This window comes from Sesamum indicum, linkage group LG7, assembly GCF_026168435.1.
Source record: "Sesamum indicum cultivar Baizhima isolate 11 linkage group LG7, ASM2616843v1, whole genome shotgun sequence".
NCBI lineage: Eukaryota > Viridiplantae > Streptophyta > Magnoliopsida > Lamiales > Pedaliaceae > Sesamum > Sesamum indicum.
In genome coordinates, this window is record NC_142663.1 from 3,405,187 (window position 1) to 3,430,117 (window position 24,931).

A 24,931-nucleotide genomic window follows, 5' to 3' on the forward strand; every position below is an offset into this window, starting at 1 on the left:
GCTCATTCATTCTACACTCTCTCTCTCCCCTCAATTCTACAATATATTATTTATATATATAATATTATTATTTATATATTTAATCAAACTTTTTTCAAAATACCCATTACGTCCTTTCTAATTTTCTAATTAATATAATTTGCCTCCAAATATTATAATGAACTTCAATTTAATCCGTTCAAGTTTTATTTTATCCCAAATTCAATCTATAATTTATTTACTAATTAAATTTAAAATTTTAATAATTACCAATTAGTCTCTCAATTACGTGAAAATTCTACAGACGTCACAATGTAAGAATCCAGGGGATCAGCATGATTATCATTCTTGCAATCATAAAAGGATTTCCTTTTCTTAAAAAGAAAAAAAATAGAATATCCTTTACCAAACAAGATATACCGCAAAGCAATTATAAGAAATTAAGCGTGTACCAAACAAGATATGCCTCAAACTACATGTATTGAAAGACAAAATCATGCTAGATAGTCCTCTATGTTACAGCAAAGGCACAGTTGCAACAATGAAAGTTGAATCGAAATAAATAATTTACCGTGTGTGACGGGCCGACGACAACAAAACAGGCGGCGAGTGGTGGCTGGCAGGCTGAGAGTCTCGTGCGACGGTGACGGCGACGGCGACAAAGCAGTGAGAGAGAGGGAAGAAATAAAACAGAGAAGCAGGAAAGTCTGAGAGAGAGATGGAGACGGGAAGTGGAACCCTATAAAATTTCCCCCCTTTTGACGTCGGGTACCTGATTGGGTAATCAGGTTGGGTTTTAAAATCCGAACCCGATCCGACTAAAAATAGATGGGTTTCAATTTATCCGAATCCGCCATAAAAACCCGAACAACCCGCGTTGACCCGAACCCGATCGGGTCGGGTCGGGACCCGATGAACCCGACCCGATTGCCCACCCCTAGTCGTGGGAGATGGTGACGACGATGCTATGGAGCAAGATGATTGCTTGTCGATTACACGAGTTTCTCCCTTAGTGTCGCTGGTGTTAGGGGTTTAGTGGGGATGGTGCGACGAAAGCTGGGAAGTTGAAGGCGACTGTTTCTCCCTCGGCCGTGGCTCAACTTTGTGGGGATGGTGGTCGTATTCCTAGGGCGAAAGATGCTGGTTTTTCATTGCCGGACACGGGGAGACCTGGTATGGGTGGCGTTGATCATGGAGGTCGGTCAGAAACCTTGTCTACGACGGATTTTAATCTTGATGAATTTTTGAAGTTGACTTATAGAGTTCTTGATGGTGATGGTGCATCCATGAATGTGCTAAAGGAGCTGAAAATTTGATGGGAGATGAAATTTGGCCGGGCTTGTTCGAAACTGGAGGTGAGGGCGCTGGGTAATGTCTGCACTGCATAGCGATGCCCTACTCCCATATCACTGATTGGGAAACATATGGGGGAGATTCACGTTCACGTTCCATTTGAAAAGCGGGCGGCTGCTCTAGAAAGCATTAAGAATGGAGGTGAACATGTCTCCGACAGTCTTCTCAAGTTGCCGGGTCCGTGTTCAGGGTTTTCTGACGATGACGTTAGTATGGTGGCGTGTAGCAGTGCACCTTCTGAATCTGAGCAGCAACGTTTGGCTATTGAGATGACCAGGGATGCTGCACGGGTTGACATGGCACATGATGATATCCTAGTGGAGGGTGAGGTGGCACATACGTTGGAGGATGATTTGATGCATCATAGGCCGAATGGTCTTGATGACTTGGCGGTCCACATGGAGCAACGGATGCTGACTAGCGAGGATGACATGGAAATAATTCATGACGTGGTGACCAAGTCAAACATGGCGCCTAAGGTTACGTCCGATTCCACCGGGCTGTTTATTGGCAAGGTACCTTTGCATGTTTGTTCGGATCCGTTTGTGGATGATAAGATAGCGATTGTGTTTAATAATTCGTATCGTAGAACTCTTTCATACGTTGCTCCAACTGTTCAAAATGATGAAGTTATCGTGCGTCCGACGTTGGAAGCTATTAGAACTGGATCTCGTCGATGGAGATCTACGGCTGTGGGTACTTTCTTGGAAAGCGCCCTTATTTTTATCATCTAAAGGACTACGCCAAATTCGTATGGCCGGCGTTGCGGGAGGTCACGGCGACAGCAAATGGGTTTTTCTTCTTTCAATTTAAAACTGTTATTGATATGAAAGAAGTTATTGAGGGTGGTTCGTGGCTATTCCAGGGGCAACCTATTGTTCTTCAGAAATAAGAGCCAGGAATGGTGTTGAGGAAACTCAAGCATACGCAAGTCCCTATATGGATTCGATTACGTCATCTATCAGTGGAGCTATGGACTGAGGAAGAGCTTAGTACGGTTGCCAGTGGGGTGGGTAAACCTCTCTACCCAGATGCTATTACAAGAGCATGCACGAGACTGGACTTCGCTCGTGTATGTGTAATGCTTGATATTAGCTCCAAATTACCAAACCATATTACTATCATGACCCCGGATGATGATTGTGGGGAATATCCTTGCAAAGTGGATGTGGAGTATGAGTGGGTACTGCCTAAATGTACTAGTTGCATGACGTTGGGCCATAGTGTGAAGGACTGTACGGTGAATAAAGTAGCTAAGCCGGGCAAACCTCCAGTTTCTGTCTATGTACCGAAGGTTACTCCGCGACGATTGTGGAAGACCAAAAGGAGGAGCTTGCTCGTTCGAATACAGGGGTGGTCCCATGCCGTGTGGATAAGGGTAAGGCTATCATTATATATAATACATTTAATGCCTTACATTTGATTGATGAAGATGATGAATTGCCTGGGGGTCCTAAAGAAAGCAACCCCGTGTTGCTTAACTCATGAGAACGTGGGCATATGAATGTATGTGGCCTGAACAAGATAGACCACTAGCTAGCTGTCAAAGATCTAGTTGCGGAGTTCAGGTTACAATTTATTGGTCTGATTGAAACTCGTGTTCAATTTAATAATGTTTCCCGTATTCAATCCTTCTTGTTATCCCAGTGGAAATGGTTTGTTGATTATTCCACGGTGAAAAATCATATATGGATAGCATGGGATGATAATTTTATTGATGTGGAAGTACTTGATGTGGGATCTCAATTTATGCATGTATGCGTTATAATTCGACCTTCTCATGAAATTATACTTATTAATGTTATTTATGGTGCTAATGAACTAGCTGATAGGAGGGAGTTATGGGGGGCGTTGGAATCGATGGTGCCCCATTGTGTGGATATTCCATGGATTGTAGGTGACAAAGCCCCAGGGCCAGACGGGTATTCGTCAGGTTTCTTTAAGGCGGCGTGGCCTGTGGTGGGAACGAAAATCACTAGGGTTGCCCTGGACTTCTTTTCTACAGGGAGACTGTTGAAGCAAGTTAATAGTACTATTCTGGCTCTTATTCCCAAGGTACATACCCCTATTACTGTTGCTGATTTTTCGGCCAATATCCTGCTGTAATGTTCTTTACAAGGTTATTGCTAAACTCCTTGTCAACGGTTTGAGTGAGGTATTGGATAAGATGATCAGTCCAGGCCAAGCGGCCTTTATTCCTGGCCGGAGTATTGGTGATAACATCATGTTGGCATAAGAGTTATTTACTGGCTATAATCAGAGACGATTGCCTTCGCATTGTGCACTGAAAATTGATATTCGTAAGGCATATGACACTGTGGAGTGGGACTTCCTTCTTGCTGCGCTCCAACTATACGGCTTTCCGGTGTTGTTCATAAGGTGGATTGAAGAATGTACTACCACTTCTTCTTTCTCAGTGGGTCTCAACGGGAAACCTCACAGGTTTTTTGTGGGGGCGCGTGGGCTTCGACAGGGTGATCCTCTTTCACCTTAACTTTTCGTTCTAGTGATGGAGGTGATGCATTTGGTCTTCCTACAACTGATCGAGCAGGATGGGCGCTTTCAGTTTCATTAGAAGTGTGACACATCGAATATCTTCCAGATAGGGTTTGCTGATGATGTTATTTTATTCTGCCGAGCTGAAGATGAATCTGTACGTGTTTTCAAAGAAGGCTTGGATAGGTTTGGAGATTGGTTGGAGCTCCGACTGAATGTTCAGAAGAGTCACCTTATTCTTTGCCGATCAGCGCAAGATATGAAAGAGGAACTGTTGGCGATGCTTGGGTTCCAAGAAGTGCAACTTCCTATGAGGTATTTAGGTCTCCCCCTTATTTCTTCGAGATTTACTATATCTAATTGTCTACCTCTATTGCAAAAGATTGAAAAACGTATTGCTGGATGGGAGGGGATGTCTCTTTCATATGCGGGACGAGTGCAAATCATCAAATCTGTACTCACTTCCCTTAGCGTATACTGGGCTTCGGCTTTCATCCTCCCTAAACGAGTTATCAAGGAGATCGAGAAACAATTGCGACAATTCTTATGAAAGGGAACGGGAAACAATGGTTATGCTAAGGTGGCATGGACGAAGGTATGTAAAGGATTGAGGGATATAGGCACCCTTAACTGAGCACTCATGTGCAAGAAACTGTGTGATGTCATCCGTTGTGATCGAACGTCTATTTGGGTGCATTGGCTCTACCAAGGACGATTACGAGGCATCTCTATCTGGACTATCCAAGATAATAGAGGCTCATGGGGTTGGAGGAAGCTCATACGACTTCGGTCGTGGTTGATAACGATGGTCGAATATCACATAGGTGATGGGCACGACTTTTATTTGTGGAGGGACCCTTGGCACCACCTTGGAACCCTCATTGAGAGGTTCCCGTGGGAACCGAGCGCCACGGGATTACACGATCACATCATGCTGTAGTCGGTTATCCACGAAGGACAGTGGCAATGACCTTTGATCACGGATTTGGAATGTTTGGAAATCTTACACATGCTACTAGTTATTCATGGTGGTAAAGACCGGATTCTTTGGAGATTCTGGGGGGAGCGCCCACGACCCAAGCATTATATTGCCTGTTTGATCCTCCTGGTCCGAAAGTAGGTTGGTCTTCACTACTATCGGGACCACTCAAAATTCCACGATATATGTTTATTCTTTGTCTTGCTATCTTAGAAAAGCTTCCCACAACAGACAAATATTGGCTCTCACATCATGGAGGATGTGTCTTATGTAATGAAGGCGAGATGGAGATACATACACATTTATTCTTTTGCTGCCAGTATAGTCGCCGATGTTTAAATGTCGTTCGGCATATAGTTCGCTTCCCTTGGCCGAATAGAGATTGGCATACCGACATTGAATGGGCTAGTAGGAGATGGAGGGGAAAGCACATCATCAACGTGGCCTACCGCACACTACTTGGAGCATGTGTCTACCACATCTGGAGAGAACGCAACTAGAGTTGGTTTGAGCACATTGAGAGAAATATGACTATTTTAGTCACTATCATTATAGAGAACGTCAGGCTACGTATTCTTAGTATTACTTTACCGAGCACTGTTAGCACTAGAGCACTTTATAGATTGTGGCGTATCCCTTGGCCTGTTGAGGGATAAGCTATCGATTGAACGCTGTTGTACTTCATATTCATTCCATTTTATGAAATTTATCTTTTCCCGAAGTAATTTATTTTATATTGAAAATAAATTATTTTTTAAATATAAAATAAATTACTTTATTATATTTAAAATAGCAATTTATCTTTTTGTATTTTTTAAAATAAAATAATTTATTTTTTAAATATAATAATAAATAAATATAATAATAAATAAAGTAATTTATTTTATATTTAAAAAATAAATGAAAGTAAATTGCTAATTTTTTATATAAGATAATAATTTATACATTTATAGTATCACAAGAATTACTTGCATTTTTTCCTAAATTTTGAATCTGGCCTTGGGTTTCACTCAAAGGGTTCCAACACTATCACAAACTTATCAGTATAGTTCATTGTATTTTTTTAGAATCGTATAGAAAAATATATACTATTACATTTATATATACTTTATTATATTTTTAAAATTAATTAATATAATTAATATATAAAAAAATAATATAATTTGTGAATTCCGCCATATTGGCAATTCACAATGTGAATTGCAATTGCAATTCAACCAAGTGAATACGCGACTTGGTTAATTTTTTTTAAAAAATTCTTTTTTATTCGAATCAAGATTTGAAATCGCGACTCGTAATATTAATATTAATATATTTAAATAAATTATATTAATATAATTTATTTATTTTTTATTAATTAAAAAAAATTAACCCTCGGATAGGAATTCATTTTGGATAAATCCTATCTAAGGTAGAGTTTATAATATTCCAATTATATATTGGGATATGAGCTCCTCTAAGGGATATGATTGAGTACACCTATAAATAGGATATATGGTTGTGATAAAAGTAAAACACAGAAACACAAAATGTGATACAAATTAGTTGATCACAATATTCTCTTTCTATTTCTTCTCTCTGCGTTCTTCCTTGGAGCATCACTGTAGACTCTTTGGATTTGAGAGGTGTAAGTGAGTGAATTACTCTAGTAGTAGTTCACTGAAGCGAGCAATGTGTGTTCATGGTTTCCACAATATCTGGAGTAAGATTCAACGTGGGAAGATATTGAAGATGTTCGTGAGTTGATCTAAAATCAACGAGAAAGACAATGCGTTCATGATTCAATCAAAAGTATGAGCTTGTAGACGGAGCAGATCCAAGTATGTGGATCGACATGCTTTCACTGTTAAGGTTAATTCGGTCAACAATATGTGCTTATGTGATTTTATGTCTGTGTGCAAAGAATTATTTAATTATATGCGAGATTTATTTATGAGATAATTATATAAATTATCTATTATTATTTTCCAACAGTTGTTCAGAGCCATTATGGCTTATTCTCCTTAGAATTGCCTGATTGATTACAAAATTTTTTATGCTAGATTTTTCTTCTTTTCGAAATTTGTTTTAATTATGAAAACATGGAATATTTTGTTGAATTTTTCACCATATGAAGATCTTAATATGTAGATCATGTGGTTAAATTAGGTGAAAATCGAATGAGTGATTTGTGAGTAAAATCAAACCCTAGTTTTAAATCTATTTTTTTTACTAGAAAAATGGATCTGAATTTGCTGTTTTTGTCAAAATATTTTTGGCTATCTTGTAGAGCATGAAAAAAGGGTTCGAAATAGTTTGTGAATAGTTGAAATTTTTTTGAAATTTTCGCTGGAAAATACATTATCCTTAGAATTTAGCTGGCGATTTCGCTGGAAAATGGTAGCTGACGCCAAAGAGAGGAGGCTGAGTTAGCGTTGATCATGCATCAACTGGCTCGCGTCAACAGGTGCGATGATTGCACATTGACCAGGTGCCAATGGGCACACAATCAATGCTTGCATGGCGCTAGGCTGGCGCCCAGTCGAGCCATGAGTGGAGCCAAGCCGCAAGCCATGGTTGGCTTCGCTAAGGCTGTGTTTGGCAGTTATTTTTTCCTTTCTCTCTTGAAAAATTCGTTTTCCCTCCCGAAGAAAAAATTGAAAAATTTTATTTGATAGGGCAACTTTCCGAGTGTTTGAAAATTATTTTATTTTATTTTTCTAAGTGTTAATGTTTTATTTTCTCTTTTTCTTTTATATTGGAGAAAATTAAAGCACGACTTAGAAAATGTGCCTTTATTAGTTGCAATATTTGTAATTGTAATTCACGCCCATATAATTATTTGTTGCACTTTATGCCATTTAGTTTATTTTTTATTGCAATAATTTGTAATTGCAATTTATGTCAATGTGATCATTTTTTAATTACAATATACTTTCTGTGATTGCAATTTTTGCTAGCATTTGTGACACAAATATGCTAATGAATGCTCTTATTATATTAAAGCATGCTATATAATTATTTTTTGCAATATTTGTGATTGCAATTATGTCAATATGTCCATTTCATTTCTAATATTCTTGTTCCAATTTATTTTAATGAGGCTCTCATTATATTTATACATGCATCGATAAATTGCATAACATTATGTGTTTATTGCAATAATCTTTGAGAATATGTGCAATATAATTTTTGTGATGTGAATATATGGATATTAACATTTGGTATGCTCATGCATTATGTGAGTATTTTATTATTTTTTGGAGAATTTGTGACATGGCGGTAATCAATGTTGTATCTCCAATTTTTTAGATTGATGTAGTAGGACATGAACGTAATTATTTTAAAACAATGTAGTAGGCCCTATATAAATGTAATTTGCTTTTTTTTTTTTTTTGAGAGGATGCATTTCTTAGGCCGATTTTGAGAAGACCATGTATTATTTTTAGTAAGGATATATTTCGTTATTTACCACCGTACGCCAAATTATCTCAACATGATTTATCAAATTTTAGTGTAAATAGCTCATGGGGGCTGATTTTATTTTGTTTTATTCATATTGCACATTGAATGCATGTGGCGTTGAAATGGACATAGAGTTATTTCATTCCTGATCAGTAAATGGTTTATTATGACTTTTATTTAGTGGGAGATGATTACTAGCTGAGTCGCGAAATTTTTGATTACGCTAGATATAGGGAATAATAAATAATTTATTTGGATTTGGAATAAAATGCAAAAATCAGTACTAATTAATTTCTGTGCAAAACCTAGAGATTTTTGATTTATTTACCATTTTTTTTACATCAATTAATGGAGAGAATGGATAATTGCTTAACATTGTCACGACTTGAAAGCCGATAATTAATGATGGATCAAGCAAAATTTGTGCTTTTGTTAGTTAATTGTAAACTAGAAACTATAATTAGAGAGTTGTTAAACTCTATTTTTAAATATGGAACCACTCATCCTTGAGTTGCTAATCGAGTTGACTTAGGGACATTTATTTTTGTCTTCAACTAAAGAAATCGTCAAATTTGGGGTTGATATTTTTTAACGTTGAAATACAAAATTGATGAACTTATTGCTTATGTTGAACCAACTAAAGAGTTGTTGGATTAAAGAGTAGCATGATAATTGCAAACTTAATCCACGAAGTGATAAACATATTACTTTTGTATGGACAAGTGACACTAATAAATGACAAAGTGCTATGAGAAAAACTAATCACTTTGCTCATAACTGAACTTAGATGCATTCTTATTTGTTTTGATAGAGTCTCAATTCTCTCATTAGATGGATGGTAGATGTGGTAAAATCGAGCACGTAATTGGAGTCTGAGCAAAATGATTATAATCAATGATGTGAGCTAAACAAAATTGTGGCATAGCGCACAGGAGGAGACATTGGGCGCCAACTCATGCTCATTAATCAATATGAACTCTACTCTTTGAGAGTCATGTAAAAGCAAAGGACCTACTCTAGAGAGTTGAGTGCTAACCCATGCTGATTAATTGGTATGAGCTCTACTATTTAAGAGTCATGTAAAAGCAAGGGAGCTACTGTGATGCCCCAAAAATTATAATATATAATTGGGAGATTAATTGATAAATTTTTATGAAACATAGTTAATTAGTAAACAAATTATGGGTCATAATTGAAATATAATAGAACTTGAACGGATTAAATTGGAGTTCGTTATAATATTTGAGAACAAATTATATTAATTGAAAAATCAGGAAGGACGTAGTGGGTATTTTGAGAAAAGTTAAATTAAGTAAATAAAATAATAAAATAATAATATTACATATATATATATATGTGTTAGTAAATAATATATATATATGTAAATAAAGAGAGAGAGTTGAGAGTGGGAGGTGGGGCCACCAACCCCCCACCGCCTCACAATCTCTTTCTCATTTTTTGTTCTTTCTCTTTGTTGCTGTACACACACACATAACACAATACAAATCATAGGGTAAATTGCAACTTTTTGGTGGAAAGAGAAAAAGAAACAGAGGTACGAAAAACTGTAATTTTAATTTTTATTAATTCATATAATTATATTATTTAATTAGTTCGTTTATTAAATGTTGTTTATACTAAACGATATACTATTTAACCGGAATATTTTACGAGTTTGGCTATTTAAAATAGTTTCAAATTAAATATCAAATCGAATATAAAAATAATATCGTTGGTTAATTAGATTATTAAATTTATTAGATTTGAATGTTACTATAGCCAATTTATACAATTCCATCGGAATTATTAACCAAATGTGCAATTCTACGTATTGTTATTTAATTAAATTGTATAGTAGCGGAAAATTGATAGAAAATTCATAGAAATATTTCAAAAATTATATTTAATAAATGGTATGTTAATAAAGAGGAAAAACAAAGATTTGTATTTCGATAGAAATGGAATATTGAAAAATTATTAGAAATTGCACGAATAATATTTAATATTATATTTAAAAGGATTACGATATTCTCGATATATTAATTATGTGTGGTACAACTCATAATAGGATACGGGGGTAAAGTGAAAAGACCGAACCACGATCTATTGCATAGATAAAAGCGTTGTAAGGTCGAGGTAAGTAAATAATTAGTATTATCTATATATGCCTTCTGTATTTTTGGTTTTACTGTTATATGAATTTGTGGTTCGTGCTAACATTGATTTATCTGAAGTATATGAGTGATGGATGATTTGATTTGATTGACGGTATTGTGTACGTGGAATGAGGAAATATGTTGAAATATGATGTTTGTTGTTTGATGTGTTATGGATATCTGAAAATGAGAATATGTTAATATTTTATTTTACGTTACTAGTTGCTTACAAAAATGGTGATATGTGGGAATGAGGGAGTGGTGGAAATTGAATATAATTGTTGTGTGAATACCCCTTGATGTGTTGAAAAGCCTATAAGGCGAAAATATGATATGAAAGAGCTATGTGTGAAATGAAAGAGCAATGTGCGATATGAAAGAGCTATGTGCCAAAGGAAAATGCTATGTGCGAAATGAGATTGATGAGCCGGCTGTCAAGGGGGTTCACTTAAATTTATATAACGGTGAGATTGAGTTGGCGGGAAAAACACAATATCACCTTCTGGTAAGCAAACTAGGAAAAAAATGAAGTGTTGTCTTATTATGAGATAGTCATGAGATGTAATAAAACTGATTATGTTGGAATTAAATTGATTGTATTCCATTCGTGTTGCTTGTTTATCTTGTTTGGGCTGTGTTTGACATGCATATATAGATAAGGCTGGTTATTTGCTTACTGAGTGGCAGACTCATCCCTCTGCTGACATTTGCCTTCAGCAGTAGACTTTAAGTTGTCTGACTATTGAAGAATAGGTCTACGCGCTATACTCAGGCAGGTCGGGCCAGTATGCTATTTTCTCCTCTTTGTCAGTTAGAGTACAAATTACATTTTGATGGTATAGAGAGAACCTAGCATGGAGATTACCTGTGATGGACTACTTGTAGTGTTTGATGTGCGTATATGATGATGTAGGTTCATTACGCTTGTTATGACGTTGGAGATATGTATACATATGAGTTAAATTATTATCTGCGTTTATATTTATAAACACAGGGATTACTATAAGTATGACGTTTAAGATAGGTATAGCCCTTGTAGCGAAGGGTGTGCTACATTAGGTGGTATCCCAGCAGGGATTAGATTTCGTAGGGATAGTAGATGAAATATAATATCATACGTAAGGTATATATACTAGGAACTACTCACATGTATGCATTTCATATAGGATGGAAGCGTAAAGGGAAAACGCTGCTGGCCCAACTGAGTCATTAGAGTCTGTGCAGGGTCATGATCATGCATTCGAACATGAGGGGTTAGAATCCCAAAATAGAAATGCCCCACAACCAGAAATAAATCCTTTTATGCAACAGTTTCTAGAAATGATGCAGAGGATGGCTCCACTGCCATAACCTCAACCACATGATGCAGTTATTGACAAAAATTATGGAATAGTGAGGAGAACATGAGAGAAAAATACCCATATTTACTCCCTGAGTCGGTAAGTTAGTTAAATTTCGAGGGCGAAATTTTTATTAGGAGGGGAGAATTGTGACGCCCCAAAAATTATAATATATAATTGGGAGATTAATTGGTAAATTTTTTTGAAATATAGTTAATTGGTAAACAAATTATAGGCCGTAATTGGAATATAATAGAACTTGAACGGATTAAATTGGAGTTCGTTATAATATTTGAGAACAAATTATATTAATTAAAAGATTAGGAAGGACGTAATGGGTATTTTGAGAAAAGTTAAATTAAGTAAATAAAATAATAAAATAATAATATACACATATATATATATATGTAAATAGAGAGAGAGACTTGATAGTTGGAGGTGGGGCCACCAACCCCCCACCGCCTCACTCTCTCTTTCTCATTTTTTGTTCTCTCTCTTTGTTGTTGTACACACACACATAATACAACACAAATCATAGTGTAACTTGCAACTATTTGGTGGAAAGAGAAAAAGAAACAGAGGTATGAAAAACTGTAATTTTAATTTTTATTAATTCATATAATTATATTATTTAATTAGTTCGTTTATTAAATGTTGTTTATACTAAACGATGTACTATTTAATCGGAATATTTTACGAGTTTGGCTATTTAAAATAGTGTCAAGTTAAATATCAAATCGAATATAAAAATGATATCATTGGTTAATTAAATTATTAAATTTATTAGATTTGAATGTTACTATAGCCAATTTATACAATTCCATCGGAATTGTTAACCAAATGCGCAATTCTACGTATTGTTATTTAATTAAATTGTATAGTAGCGAAAAATTGATAGAAAATTCGCAGAAATATTTTGAAAATTATATTTAATAAATGGTATGTTAATAAAGAGGAAAAACGAAGATTTGTACTTCGATAGAAATGAAATATTGGAGAATTATTAGAAATTGCACGAATAATATTTAATATTATAATTAAAAAAAATTACAATATTCTCGATATATTAATTGTGTGTGGTATAACTCATAATAGGATACGGGGGTAAAGTGAAAAGACTTAACCACTACCTATTGGATAGATAAAAGCGTTGTAAGGTCGAGGTAGGTAAATAATTAGTATTATCTATATATGCCTTCTGTATTTGTGGTTTTACTGTTATATGAATTTTGGTTCGTGCTAACATTGATTTATCTGAAGTATATAAGTGATGGATGATTTGATTTGATTGACGGTATTGTGTATGTGGAATGAGGAAATACGTTGAAATATTATGTTTGTTGTTTGATGTGTTGTGGATATCTGAAAATGAGAATATGTTAATATATTGTTTTACGTTATTAGTTGCTTACAAGAATGGTGATATGTGGAAATGAGGGAGTGGTGGAAATAGAATATAATTATGGTGTGAATACCCCTTGATGTGTTGAAAAGCCTATAAGGCGAAAATATGATATAAAAGAGCTATGTGCGAAATGAAAGAGCTATGTGCGATATGAAAGAGCTATGTGTCAAATGAAAATGCTATGTGCGAAATGAGATTGATGAGCCGACTGTCAAGGGGGTTCACTTAAATTTATATAATGGTGAGATTGAGTTGGCGGAAAAAACACAATATCACCTTCTGGTAAGCAAACTAGGAAAAAAATGGAGTTTGGTTGGTTGTCTTATTATGAGATAGTCATGAGATGTAATAAAACTGATTATGTTGGAATTAAATTGATTGTATTCCATTTGTGTTGCTTGTTTATCTTGTTTGGGCTGTGTTTGATATGCATATATAGATAAGGCTGGTTATTTGCTTATTGAGTGGCAGACTCATCCCTCTGCTGACATTTTCTTTTAGGAGTAGATTTTGAGGTGTCTAACTATTGAAGAATAGGTCTACGCGCTATACTTAGGTAGGTCGGGCCAGTATGCTATTTTCTCCTCTTTGTCAGTTAGAGTACAAATCACATTTTGATAGTATAGAGAGAACATAAGCATGGAGATTACCTGTAATGGACTACTTGTAGTGTTTGATGTGCGTATACGATGATGTAGGTTCATTACGCTTGTTATGACGTTGGGATTACATATACATATGGGTTAAATTATTATGTGCATTTATATTTATAAACACAGGGATTACTATAAGTATGACGTTTAGGGTAGGTATAACCCTTGTAGCGAAGGGGGTGCTACATTAGGTGGTATCAGAGAAGGGATTAGATTTCGTAGGGATAGTAGATGAAATATAATATCATACGTAAGGTGTATATACTAGGAACTATTCACATGTATGCATTTCATATAGGATGGAAGCATCAAGGGAAAACGTTGCTGGCCCAACTGAGTTATTAGAGTCTGCGCAGGGTCATGATCATGCATTCGAACATGAGGTGTTAGAATCCCAAAATAGAAATGCCCCACAACCAGAAATAAATCCTTTTGTGCAACAGTTTCTAGAAATGATGCAGAGGATGGCTCCACCGCCATAACCTCAACCACGTGATGCAGTTATTGACAAAAATTATGAAATAGTGAGGAGAACATGAGAGAAAAATAGCCATATTTACTCCCTGAGCCGGTAAGTTAGTTAAATTTTGAGGACGAAATTTTTATTAGGAAGGGAGAATTGTGACGCCCCAAAAATTATAATATATAATTGGGAGATTAATTGGTAAATTTTTATGAAACTTAGTTAATTGATAAACAAATTATGTGCCATAATTGGAATATAATAGAACTTGAACGGATTAAATTGGAGTTCGTTATAATATTTGAGAACAAATTATATTAATTAAAAAATTGGAAAGGACGTAATGGTTATTTTGAGAAAAGTTAAATTAAGTAAATAAAATAATAAAATAATAATATTACATATATATATGTGTGTGTTAGTAAATAATATATACATACATATATATATATATATATGTAAATAGAGATAGAGACTTGAGAGTGGGAGGTGGGGCCACCAACCCCCCACCGCCTCACTCTCTCTTTCTCATTTTTTGTTCTTTCTCTTTGTTGCTGTACACACACACATAATACAACACAAATCATAGTGTAAATTGCAACTTTTTGGTGGAAAGAGAAAAAGAAACAGAGTTACGAAAAACTGTAATTTTAATTTTTATTAATTCATATAATTATATTATTTAATTAGTTCGTTTATTAAATGTTGTTTATACTAAACGATGTACTATTTAATCGGAATATTTTACGTATTTGGCTATTTAAAATAGTGTCAAATTAAATATCAAATCGAATATAAAAATGATATCGTTGGTTAATTAGATTATTAAATTTATTAGAATTGAATGTTACTATAGCCAATTTATACAATTCCATCGGAATTATTAACCAAATGCGCAATTCTACGTATTGTTATTTAATTATATTGTATAGTAGCGGGAAATTGATAGAAAATTCATAGAAATATTTCAAAAATTATATTTAATAAATGGTATGTTAACAAAGAGAAAAAACGAAGATTTGTACTTCGATAGAAATGGAATATTGAAGAATTATTAGAAATTACATGAATAATATTTAATATTATATTTAAAAGAAATTACGATATTCTCGATATATTAATTGTGTGTGGTATAACTCATAATAGGATACGGGGGTAAAGTAAAAAGACCAAACGACCACCTATTGGATAGATAAAAGTGTTCTAAGGTCGAGGTAAGTAAATAATTAGTATTATTTATATATGCCTTCTGTATTTGTGGTTTTACTGTTATATGAATTTGTGGTTCGTGCTAACATTGATTTATCTGAAGTATATGAGTGATGGATGATTTGATTTGATTGACGGTATTGTGTACGTGAAATGAGGAAATACGTTAAAATATTATGTTTGTTGTTTGATGTGTTGTGGATATCTGAAAATGAGAATATGTTAATATATTGTTTTACGTTATTAGTTGCTTACAAGAATGGTGATATGTGGAAATGAGGGAGTGGTGGAAATTGAATATAATTATGGTGTGAATACCCTTGATGTGTTGAAAAGCCTATAAGACAAAAATATGATATGAAAGAGCTATGTGCGATATGAAAGAGCTATGTGCGAAATGAAAGAGCTATGTGCGATATGAAAGAGCTATGTGCGAAATAAAAATGCTATGTGCGAAATGAGATTGATGAGCTGGCTGTTAAGGGGGTTCACTTAAATTTATATAACGGTGAGATTGAGTTGGCGGGAAAAACACAATATCACCTTCTGGTAAGCAAACTAGGAGAAGAATGGAGTTTGGTTGGTTGTCTTATTATGAGATAGTCATGTGGTGTAATAAAACTGATTATGTTGGAATTAAATTGATTGTATTCCATTCGTGTTGCTTGCTTATCTTGTTTGGGCTATGGTTGACATGCATATATAGATAAGGCTGGTTATTTGCTTATTGGTGGCAGGCTCATCCCTCTGCTGACATTTTTTTTCAGGAGTAGACTTTGAGGTGTCTGACTATTGAAGAATAGGTCTACGCGCTATACTCAAGCAGGTCGGGCCAATATGCTATTTTCTCCTCTTTGTCAGTTAGAGTACAAATCACATTTTGATGGTATAGAGAGAACGTAAGCATGGAGATTACCTGTGATGGACTACTTGTAGTATTTGATGTGCGTATATGATGATGTTGGTTCATTACGTTTGTTATGACGTTGGGGTTACGTATACATATGGGTTAAAATTATTATGTGCATTTATATTTATAAACACAGGGATTACTATAAGTATGATGTTTAGGGTAGGTATGGCCCTTGTAGCGAAGGGGTGCTACAGCTACTATAAAGAGTTGTGAAAAAGGCACTAGTAACCTGATATAGTCTAATTGAGTTGAAAGCACCTTTAGGATAATTTTTGTGAGCTTTGGCTTATCCATCATGAATGCATTTTTTTATGCACATGCATTTATATTTCTTCGTTAATTTTGTATGCAATAGCATATGAGTTTTTGAGAATGCCCATATTAGCTAGAGGAGGTCACTTGGTTCACTCCCTAAAATATTATTCTCTCTTGAGAATGACCATGTTAGCTCGAGGAGGTTACTTAGTTCACTCGCTAAAATTTTATTCTCCCTTAAGATTGACCATGTTAGCTAGAGAAGGCTACTTGGTTCACTAGTAAAGGTTACTATCATTGAAATCCTCTCTAGAAAAAAGATTACTCTAGTAAATAAATAGGGCCATCCAAAACCTCTAAAGCTTGTCCAATAAATGCATGCGTGAGTATGAGGCACTAAAAGATGTAATTATATTTTTCATGCTATTAGTTAGTGCAATCCCATCTCGCCAGTTAAAAAGCGCCAATATTAGTAATTTCTTATAAGGGTAAGGATGTGAACATTATGTTTTATGTACTGACAAGAAGCGAAAGTATCATATCTGATTATGTTAGAGAAATACTGAGAAATATAGAACTATAAATTAGTTCTAAACTTTTAGCAGCTATATGAGTTTGTAAAATGAGAAGAATCGAAAATTTATAGAAATATCTAGAAATTATTTGACGCAAGATTACTTTGCGTTTCACTTGGGTACATGCAATTTTTGAATGTAGCCTACAATATGAAAAAGTGACTCTATGAAGTTCTCCGACTCTTGTTAATATGGTAGGAAGCATGGCATGTACCTAATAAATTAGCAAGATACGAATAAAATTTATGAAGAAATTAGTCGCGCAATAGATTCCTTAAGAGGAACCTTTTTGACTTACCACAATTATCTTTACTACACCTGTTAGTGTCATTTGCTTGTTGTTTCAGAAAATTATTGAGAAAAAACATAGAGGTTTAGAGGAGAAATAAAAAACAGCAACAACAACAGACTGCCTGGGCCTACGCTCAGCAGCCGTGTTTGCGTCCAGGCTGCGCACGGCGCACAGGGTTGTGCACGGGCGGGCGTGCGCCTGGCAGACTGCTAACCCAGCCAGTCGGTCCCAATTGGACCGAATTTTTTTATTTTCGTCAAAAATTTTCTTTTTCTGATATTTTTCTACTATAATTAATTTGGCGAATTTAATTTTAGTTGAGATTTGGTATTTACTAGATTAAATTACTAAAATCAAGTTGATGGGTTTTCAAATAAGAATTAATTTTTCATGGCTTGCACTTATGTCCATATTTTATTGCACTATTTTACTTACAATTCTTGGATTGGATATGTGATTTTTATATGATATTGGATATCATATTTGGTGCATGATTACTTGGAGTATTTTTGTGTCATGATTGTTAATTGGGTTAACATAGATTACCACAAAGCCCTTGGACCTCATGGATGTTTAATTTTTTGTTGGGTCGGGGTCTGCATGCCTTTTATTTTCCATCTCATCGTTTTTAGCCTAATTTGTTTAAATGTTGCTTTCTCCCTATTTATGTACTCCCCTAACTAATGATTGGGGCTTCTTTTCAGTTGTAATGAGAGTACATAGGTTGGAGAGGTTTATTTCATTATTGTAAAATAAACTGTAAAGAGCAAGCCCAAATGATGAAGGCCCATAGAGGAGGTCATGGGTTGGCTACGGAGATCTATGAAGAAGAGGCCCAAAGGATGGATCCCATAATGGTGATGAAGGAAAGAAAGAGAGTGATTACATGGCCCATAAAAATGTTAATGCGTTAAATATCTTGTAATAGCGTAGGACTACTCTTAGATTGACCATAGATGCACTGGGGGCTCAATGGGTTGCATAGGTTTTGGGTTTGTGATCATCCAATAGGGGCGTGCAATACATTTCAATATTTGCTTCTATATTAGAGTATTATGCATGCAAAATACTAAAATATGATGAGGTCTTAGTCATAATAATTAATAACTCTCACTTGGTTGGAGCAAGTTAAAATATTAGATCATAAAATGGAATTTAAAACCAAGGGTTTTTCTTCATGCATTCCATCCATAGTAATGTAGTGAGGAAGCTGATTTCATCATATGTGGTCTCACGAGTCGTGGCACGTTTGGACTGAAATAATGCTGCACTATTATTATGAACGAAGTGAATACGGTCTATTTCCCTATCTCACGAGTAGTGGGGTTGATAGTTTGTGCTATGATTCGGTTGATGCATCAGGTTTAGCGACAAGTTACATAATTTTCATGCCTTCCATCCACAGTAATTAGTGAGGAAGCTGATTTCACTCATACGTGGCCTCATGAGTCATGGCACATTTGGACTAAAGTGAAGCTGCACTATTATGTGAATGAAGGGAATACACATCTATTTTCCTATCTCAAGAGTTGTAGGGGCGATACTTAGTGCTATGATTCAATTGATGAATTGGGTCTAACATCAAGTAACGTGATTCGCCTGGAGTCCTTAGAATCACATGAAAACTGTGAGGTAAAATATCTTGGGGATCTCATAGGTCGAGAATGATATTGAATACCACCCACAAGATTATTTTCCATATAAATAGTAAAAGTGGGCAATAGAGAATTTGGCTTGTGGACCTCAAGCCCACTAGGAGAAAGATTTCCCAAATCCCATCTAATAGTGATGGGCTTTCGTAGAAATAGTAGGAAGCTTAATGACTAAACTCCAAGTCCTTAACTTGAACTCAATATTATGATAATCTACTCAAATTTTTCTGTTAATTATAGATGTCTAAGAATTCACTAAATTCCATACTTGAGGCAAATAAATTCGATGGAAGCTAATTAATTAAGAAATCTGAGGATAGTCCTCGATTTCGGAACCAGACTTATAATTCTGGATAAGTCTCTACCTCGGACTTTTTCGGAGAGGTCCCCCGCCCGGAGAACTTTTGAAGTTCGAGAAAGCTACGAAGTGGGCATGAGGACAACTGGGAAGTACATACTATCGTACTGAGCTGGATGAATAACGAGATCCAAAAACAGTATGAGAGGTATGAAGACGTCACGTTAATAGTACTCTACATGAAAAAAAATTATGTGGTACCAGACTGGCATATTAGATATGTCATAACGAAGTCATTTTTCAGCACTAGAATGATTGAACGGTCGTCGTACGAGAACATGGAGTGATGATGCTATCGCTAGTGGAGAAGCTCAAAGGCTTCCACGCTGATTTGAGAGGGAAGAAACATATGTTGCGTGATCTTACAATCACTACCTCCCTTTTTTGATAAATTTTGTATCAACTATAAGATGAATGGCCTTGAAAAAAGTCTTCATGAGTTGATTAATATATTTGTCCAGTATGAGGCAACGATTGAAAAAATTTGGGCCGTAGTGGGACCGGCTTCAACCTCTAAAGCGAAGAGCAAGGATGTCGGACGCAGAAAGAGGAGGAAGAATGAGACATCTTCTACTACTGCTAGCACTTCAAGTGCTCCGATACCAGAAGGAGGGAGTAAAGGAAAGAGGAAGCGGGTTCGTCAGTCAAGAATACTGAGATGATGTTTGCATTTATTCCCAAGAGAAGGGCTATTAGAAGGGGAAATGTCCTAAGCTCCTCTCAAATGAAGGTAAAATCTTTAATTGAGTGTTAACATAATCACCATTCTACTCTTGGTATTGGAAACTAATAATTCATAATCTGCAAATGGATTGTTGGTGGTAATGAAGAGTGGAAGAAACAAGAATGTTAGCGATAGTGGGGCTATTGCTGCAAAGACTAAGGACTTAGTTAGGCTTAGTAGTGATCATGTTATGATAGTGTTTATGTAACCTAACATGATTGAATGGTGTTTTCAACTATTGTTGGACAATTTTGGTTACATATTTTATCAATAAAGTCTTTTATTTGAAATTGAATGGGATTTTGTCTGCTGGGTGAAACATAAGATTTATACTATTTCGTAACTAGATTATGAATACTCAAAATAGAGAATTAAATGATAATCAAGAGCAGAACTTATAGTCCTCGTATGTCAATCTCTTCTAGTTGAGGATGAGAAAGATTGGTGGATTCAAAAAGTACTTGAAATAGGCGATTTAGATCCATTAATTTTTAAAATCATTTTTGAGAAGGAAAAAGACAGAAAAATTTCTTTTGTTTGACAAAATGAGCTTACTAGTTGCACATTAGATTGGATCCAGTGTGATATTTGTAGGTCATCCAAATCACACAAGATCGGTGTGGGGTCCAGAAGTCTAATTCCGTTTGATGAGGTTCAAAAAATTAGGTTCGAAGTGGTGAACCAAACTGATTACCTTCCGATTGGATCGAGAGGATGTGGATACAGTCGGAGTTCCTGAATATAGAAAATGAGAATGTGATTCTCAATTAGTGAAATTCTTTTGGAAAGGACTACGGTTGACCGATCTCTAATAAGGAAGAAATTAAATTAAGCTGGACTTAGTTGGATCGGTGTTTCAATGAAATAAGTAGGCCCTTATTTTATAATAAAACTCTCGTCCTACAAAGTACTTGAGTTAATAGGATGGTCCCATACACATCAAGAAAACAGGAGGAGTTTTCTTATTTTTTTTTACTGAAAAAATCGGTATGGCCCGAGACTTGGCAAGAATACATCGGAAGCATGATAATAAGCATATTTAAATTTTAAACCAAAGGAAACTACTCCCTTAATATCGGATATTTGACACTCAACAAGCATAAAACAAGCTTGCAATAAAACAAGGGGATACTATAACCTAGAATGACGGAAATGTAATCACAAGATTTTATTGTTCCGATTTGAAGATTTTATCGTTCCGATTTGAAGACTTTATTCAAACTTTTCTCCTCCGACTGTGTGCTCACGCAAAGACCAACGAGACTTCTTATATGTCGAACACACACTACACCACAAGATGATCTACACCAAACCTTGCTAGAGCTAAAGTATATGTAGTATAAGAGATTTAATTATACTACTAACTTAGTATATCAAACTGAAGAGGACCTTGGTCCAACTTGAAACTAGTTCAAGAAGAACAAGAATAGAGAGAAAAGAGGGAGAACAGAGTTGTCAAGATGATAAGTATGAGAGGAGTATTGTCTTTTGTATCATATACAAAATAACATATACACAAGCCTGTACATTATACACACGCACAAGAGACATCTCATGTACTTGTTGTATGTATACATGTATACATTGACTGTCAAGTCAAAAATAAGTACAATGTGTGTCCCCATAGTACACTTACCCACTAGTATCACAGGTACTCAAGCAATAATTCCCTCATCCTTGCAACTTCATATATATATACATGTATATCAAATATAAATATATATATATATAGATAAATATATATTCAAGTTAAGGCTACATATATATATCCTATTGGGTTTAATTCGAAAATCAATTGGATCCATAGACTTGGGCCTCCATAGAATTGATCCAATCAATTCTTAAAAGTCGAAATAGAATTTCTTTGATCTTATCAAATAAATCCTAGCTCATAGCCCAATTAATTAATCTATAAAATAATTAAGGTTAACCCGATTTATTTAATCTCATTAAATACTAAGTCAAAACTTTAGTTAATTGATCCTATTAATTAACTCATTCGTTCAATTAAAATTGATTTTATAAAATTAATTAAATCTAAAGCAAATTTAATTAATCTCATCAAATAAATCTTGGGCTTCCCATCACATGGGTTCTCCTATTTAAATAATCAGATCATTTAATATCTTGAATTAATTTAAACTCTTTAATTACTTCTAGAATTAATTCATAATTGCTTCTATTACTTTCTTAAGTGATGTTTTGTGTGACTCTGTAAGTTGACCTTCAGCTAGACTTGGCCTTGTGTCAACACATAATTTAATTGGCAAATATATTTGCACTAGATTAATTTAAATCATATTTAATTACTTGCTTTCGATTAACATTTATTCCGAAAGCACCCGTCACCATGGGTGGCCATCTAGCAACGGTTCATGGCAGTAGAGGCTACCGAGTGCCTTACGGGTACGTTTTAGAATAGGTGACTGAAAAGCCAATTGGATTGATAGTTTTGTGAACCATTTAGCAATCTTTATGAATGTGATATTATCTTGATGAATGTAGTAAGCATTCATCTGTGGCACCATGTGATTGTTGCTCTTACTATTTACGTTGAACGGTATTTTAACATCACAACAAATGCCCAAGGACCAATTGTATAACCCATGTAGTTGGACTGTGCATTTGATGGCAGCTATGAAACCAACTTCTAAGAGTGGTCTAAAATGTTCCAAGTCAGGGATCTCAGGACTGGGCATCGAGAGTCCTAAAGAGACTTGAACTAAGTATTACATTAATTGGATGAGTGCCGTGTTTCATCAATGACAGATATGGGATGTCTATGCGGTATTAGTAGATTAGTTGACAAGGTTGTAACTGATTGAACTGGCTCGCGGGAATCGTCATATGGAAGCCTTGGAGGCTTGGCCGGTATGACTTGAATTACCGACTCCAATAATACAGGATTTGTCGTTGGACTTGAGGAATCATGGCAGCCACATACATATGATCGCTTTATCTTAGATCTGGCGAGAGATGACTTTATCTTCGATGTGGTCGTTATAAGCCTTGTCTAGTGTAATCGAAGTATGTAGTGAGGATGGTGGATTTCAAGATAGATACCTTGCCCTATCAAAATATGATGGATATATCTCCTATGTGCTCTGAGATGGTTTGCACTCTCTAAAACTATGGTCATAGCGATTGGTCGCAAAGAAAATGATTTTCTTTGTCGATCAATAGGGTAAACACATCTCAAGTATTCAGCATAGTTGCCCGGTCCAAGATGAGAACCGACGCCCATCATGCCCAGATTAAGGCCAAAGATGGTCGATTGAAGGACCAGACCTATTTGAAACTCGAGAGTCTAAATGTTCATGCTAACATTCACCTAGTCTCTAGTGCCATGGACCGTTGCTAGACGGCCACCCATGGTAACTTGTATTTTCGATTAATGGTTAATTGATAATAATTAATTAAAATAGATTTAATTAATTATTTATTTTGGACACAATGCCCAAGTCTAGTTGAGGGTGAATCTAAAGAGTCACACACAAATGGGCCAACAATGGTATTCTACGCAATAGTTGAAATGCATCGTTCCAAACGGGTTCTTCACCAATTCGAGATGAGACAAAATATTCCAGAAGTGACGGATACTTGGGATATGAGCCTCTATAAGATCTCCTATAAAAATCACACGGGCACAGATTGGCACCTACAACACATATACATCACTAAATGGCAAATATGCTATGACACGATTGCATAGAGGCAACTCATTCCAATAGAAAAGAAACAGAATGAGATTATTGGGAATGGTATTACGACATAACAAGAAATTTTGTGTCGTCATCTACTGATAGACGCGTGGAAAGCGGGTACCAACCTGGAGAAGCACTTATGTTGCAAGTTATGGTACGTTGTTATATAATATCACATACTTTACTTTAAATATTTTTTTTACAGCACAAAGCTCATTATTTTTCTACAATCTTCAGGCAGACGAGGTGAATTCCCTTGAAGCTTTGTATTAATCTAGACAACTAAATATTGAAGGATATAATCAATTGGTGGATAGATTCGAACACGGGTTACATATTATCAAGGAAACCACAACCCATCAGCCACAACAAATTGCCTCTCCATCCGATGATGCTCCCACAACATCCCACAGGCAAAGAAAAAGTTCTAGCCAAATGTCTACTGGTTCAGTTGAATGTTATGATGTTGGGGTGGATATAGCTGGTCCTTCTACAGTATATACACCTCAGAATTATTACGTGCCCCAAACGCTTTAAGATTATTACATGCCTCAACCGCCTCAAGATGATTGGTTTCAATCGGCTCCATATATGCCAAACCAAACAGAAGATTATTTTTCACAAGTACATCTTGACTTTGGTCTTGGTATTAATCAATCATATGCATTAGGATACAATATTTCACCAATTTTATTTCCAACATTTAGTGCATATCGTGATAATTTGGAGTCTTGTTCTCCAACAACATCAAGTCGGTTCGGTGGTGATGATAATGAGGCGCAAAATAAGTCAATGCAAAATGTGGGTGAGGAAATAAGAAGACCTCGGCGTCAATACCACAGACGCAATTGTGGAATGGGTGGACATTTTTGACATTTGAAATTGTGTACTTCATTGTATTTTTTACAGTTGTAAAAAAAATATACACTATTACATTTGTATATTTAATTATAATTTTTTAAATTAATATAATTTTAATAG

General features: G+C 35.3%; 1 long non-coding RNA gene across 2 annotated transcripts; it reads left to right on the forward strand.

Annotated features, from left to right (window-relative positions):
* Positions 1–9,746: 9,746 nt before the first annotated feature.
* On the forward strand, positions 9,747–18,555 carry LOC148787472 (uncharacterized). 2 transcript variants are annotated; one of them, XR_016066498.1, is made up of 4 exons: positions 9,747–9,806; positions 10,320–10,387; positions 16,245–16,303; positions 18,217–18,555. It is a non-coding gene; the product is annotated as an uncharacterized LOC148787472 (long non-coding RNA). The 2 variants fall into 2 exon arrangements; XR_016066497.1 differs by lacking the exons at positions 9,747–9,806; positions 10,320–10,387 and adding exons at positions 12,269–12,328; positions 12,843–12,910.
* Positions 18,556–24,931: the final 6,376 nt, after the last annotated feature.